This window comes from Nicotiana tabacum, chromosome 4 (genome assembly GCF_000715075.1).
Source record: "Nicotiana tabacum cultivar K326 chromosome 4, ASM71507v2, whole genome shotgun sequence".
In the NCBI taxonomy this organism is placed as follows: Eukaryota; Viridiplantae; Streptophyta; class Magnoliopsida; order Solanales; family Solanaceae; genus Nicotiana; species Nicotiana tabacum.
The window spans coordinates 128849169-128853478 of NC_134083.1; the positions used below are offsets into that span (position 1 = coordinate 128849169).

Sequence of the window (4310 nt, forward strand, 5' to 3'; positions counted from 1 at the left end):
AAAATTCGAAAGCCCATTCAACCACGAGTCCAACCATACCATATTTACCAAAATCTAACACCAAATCGACCCCCAAATTTCCAATTTAAACTCTTCAAATCCCTAGCCTCAACTCCGAAAATTACACCTCAAAACTGCATAATCTAAGTGGGAAAAATTAATGGGGAAGCATAATTATTGAATAAATTTAATAATAAGTGACTTACCTCAAGAAACCCCTCGAAAATCCTCTAAAAATCGCCTTAGACCGAGTTTAAAAAGTCCAAAAATGAGAGAGATCACGAAACCTTTCGGATTTAAACACTGCCTAGTGCTTTCACACCTGCGGCAAAAATTTCGCTTTTGCGGGACCGCACCTACGGTGAAATCTTCGCATCTACGGAGCTCATTTAAGCTCCCAGACTCCGCACATGCGCACCAAAATCCGCACCTACGGACGCGCTTCTGCACTCACCCGTCCACTTCTGCGGAAACACCTAACCCCTTTCAGCCTCACTCATTTTCCTAAGCAACTCTGATATAGCCTAAGCACATATAGTTGAAATTCAAAAAGTTTCAATATAGTTGAACTTAATAGCGTGGGAAACTATTTGTCCAGTCATCCATGATGGAAAAAAAACATCACAACTTAGAGACATGAAACTAACAGCATGCACCAAGAAAGAGAAATAATATAAAAGTTGACAGTGGGTTTGGTGACAAAGAAATAACGACAGACAACATTTGTATAAGAAGGCACAAATCACATTTATTTGTGTTCTCACGTTTCATTTATGACAACTAGAACAATAACACTAAGCATTAAAGTCATACAATGAAGAAAAGTCTTACAATAAAGAAAGTTAATGAATCTTGTTCACAAAAGCTTCAAATAATGGTGTATTCAATGCTCTAACAAAGTATTATGACACTTTTAAGATCAAGATACTCCACAAAAATCCTAACTAGTCTATTTTAATGGCCTAAAATTGAAGAAATAATTATGACAAAATTATTCCTGCGGTGTCACACACGGCCCACATGGTGGTTCACATTTCTTCTCTTTATTAAAATGCGTTGATTTTTCTGAAATAAAAGACAAAACAATGAAAGCTAAAGACTAAACTATCTGCTAATTCTTATGCATGTGCGACTATAAGTATTCATGAATCTTCTACCTATTTTCACACCAATAAATCTGTCTAACATTAATAAAATAGGAAGATTCAATATGGAGGGAAAGTTAGGCGTTAAATTACTTTTTGTGCTTGCAATCCTTCTATTTTCAGGACCACCCGTGTCTTCTGAATCTGTGTGGGATTGCCTAGTAAGGACAGGAGGCATTGTTTATGCGACTCAATGTATTCTCACCATCCCTTCATGCATGGCAAAGTGCGCTCTATTAGGCGATTGCCCCTCTATGGAATGTTTCCAGTCTTTTGCTTCCATTGCGGCTGATAACCATGAATGCGCTTATGGAAAATGCATGAACTATATTCTCCTTAACGGTATAAATATTCTCTCTCTCTCTCTCTCTCTCTCTCTCTCTCTCTCTCTCTCTCTCTCTCTCTCTCTCTCTCTCTCTCTCTCTCTCTCTCTCTCTCTCTCTCTCTCTTGATTTGGATTGTCAAACTAAACCTATGAAAATATAATTTCTCTAATTCGTGTGGTATTTTGGGTGCATAATATATATATATATAGCCCAAATATATATTTGAGCATAACAATAGTTAGCGCATCCAAAAATGTGACCTAGCTTCGGCAACCTATTTAGCCCAAATTAATCAGCAAGGAAACTTATGAAAATATCAAAAACCTAAATTTTACGGGTTTACCTGGTTAGATAAAGTTATGATACTAAAAGAAGAAGCTTTCGTCATTTTGATTTTGTGATTAATAAATAAGCAAAAAGAGAATTACACACAAGTACAGTCCACACACATATATTGCAATCAGATGGCCTATATATAACTTTGCAAAGTTGTAGCCCAAATATAATAGACCACGATTCAACATCCAACTTCAAATAAGTTTTCGAAAATACTATTCAGCTTTGTTTCTTAAAGCTTAAACTTCTAATCCTTTGAGAATCAATAATTGTGGTTCAAACATCATTTTTACAAACCAAATCCTTTTGGGTGGTGAAAATTAAATTCTTAAGGTAATCCACCATTATTGAGCAAGCTTAAATAAGTGTATTTGAAGTTCGAATATGATTTTATAAGCAATTTGGAATGAGTATTGTTTAGATTTGTTAGAAATAGTCTAAGAAGGTTGTTTATAAAACTTGAAGTTATTTAATGGAAATAATCGTACACACTATCCTCCCAGACCCCACTAGTGAGATTATACTGTAGTTTTTGTAGGTTTTTAATATTGGGATAAAGAATGAAAAAAAATATTTATGTTATATACACAATAACGGATAAAAATATAAAATATGGCCCAATTTTAATAACATTGTTGCCCCAACAGATAGAGAATGAATAATGTTTTTATAGATAAATAAAAAATATTTGATTTGGATGGATTGTATTATGATCAATAGTTTAACTCATATTAATCCATGTGTCACCAAGCAAATTTTGGAAGGGTTATGACCCAAGCCATTTTAATTCGCCCAAAATTAGCCTAACCTTTCCTATTTGATACCCCTACTTATAACTCATAATTCATACTATTCGCTTGTATTTGGCGATATCTAACACTTAATCAATATTTTTTCAAATTTCCAGACAAAGAGAAGTTCGGCAGTTGTATGGCTATTTGTCAAGCAAACTACTGTTCAGCAAAGGCATCTGTTTGAATAAGTTTTTGTTGTGTTGTATCCGTGCGCCACAAATTAGTATACATATGTATACTACTGGTCTTATTACATAATGTGGTTAGTATAAATTTGAAATAATTGTAATCGTTTGTAAACCGATGTAGTTATCTTTATGGGCACCTATTAAATAATTATGTTGGCTATGTTATTAATATTGTACCCATATGGTGCTTATGTACTAGCTTATAACCGCTGAGAATATTTAAATACTAGTGAATTTGTTCGCACTAATCATACGCTAAATACAAAAAATTTAAAATGACAAATACATAAGGCAAGATATACATATAAATTTTTTTAAACAAAAGAAGGCATATATAACGGAAAAATACATATGAAAAATAAATTGGAATAGAATAATCCAATACTTTTTTGGTACTTTCAATGATAAGTTCGCTCGTCTTCTCCGTTGTTGTTTATAATTTTGGCATTTTCAGAGACTATCTCAAGTGTGTGTGTGTATATATATATATATATATATATATATATGTGTGTGTGTGTGTGTGTGTGTATATTCCATATTAATCGGTACAAATTTTATAAAATGGAAGATTACCAAAAACTATCCAAAACATTTGATTAAAAATACTACAAAGTGGAGATATATATAGTTGTCGTAGTATAATATCAAGTGTGAATTATAAAAAGACTAATCCAAATAGCTTATTAAATATTTTGTAAAGTAAATATATAACCTTCATAGTGTACTGTTAAACATCAAGATGTATACAGGATATAAAATTGAAAGAAATATTATTAGCAACTCTTGCGACCCATCACAAAGACATGCATGCAATTCATCAACTTATTATATAATTACCAAACCATATAAAATGCAACTCTTAGCTGCAGAAGAATTCCAAGAAAGAAGCTAAGATATGCGCTCACAAGGAAACATTCTCAATCTTTTCAATGGTAGAATCATCAATTGCACCACTGCTCTTCATTAGTTTTATATGAGCATGAGAACCGATATAGAAAAGAATAGTGCCTTCAGTGCCTGGAGCACGTGGAAGATATTCGTCCCAGTTGTTCCCTGTCATCTACATATACATAAATCGACACTTTACCTTAGTCCCTTATCGTCGTGGAGGAAAAATCAGACGATTCGGGGGAGCTGAAGTGGGGAAAACAGTACTTATTATGGAATTGATTAACAATATTGTTAAAGCAACACATAAATATTGAAGAATCAATCATAAGGAAAACAGTGATAAATCAATTAACTTATCTATACAAAATCACCTTCTTGAGGTGAAGCAGCAAACTGGACTGATCATTTTTGCCAAGCTCAATTGTGGTGTTTGATGCTTCCACTGCCGAGGTATCCTCATGCGAGTCTTTTAATATTGGTTACTCTTAAAACTCAAACTATATATATAGACTGATGACTTCACACCTCTTTTTGGCCAAAGATCCTATTTATCTATTATCTCAATCTTTTGGATAAGATTTCTCTCATTATATATATATATATATATATATATATATATATATATATATA

At 32.9% G+C, this 4310-nt stretch overlaps 1 long non-coding RNA gene across 1 annotated transcript; it reads left to right on the top strand.

Annotated features, from left to right (window-relative positions):
- Positions 1–1072: 1072 nt before the first annotated feature.
- LOC107788527 (uncharacterized) lies at positions 1073–2965 on the top strand. The gene is made up of 2 exons (XR_012708394.1): positions 1073–1487; positions 2715–2965. It is a non-coding gene; the product is annotated as an uncharacterized LOC107788527 (long non-coding RNA).
- The last annotated feature ends 1345 nt before the right edge of the window (positions 2966–4310 follow it).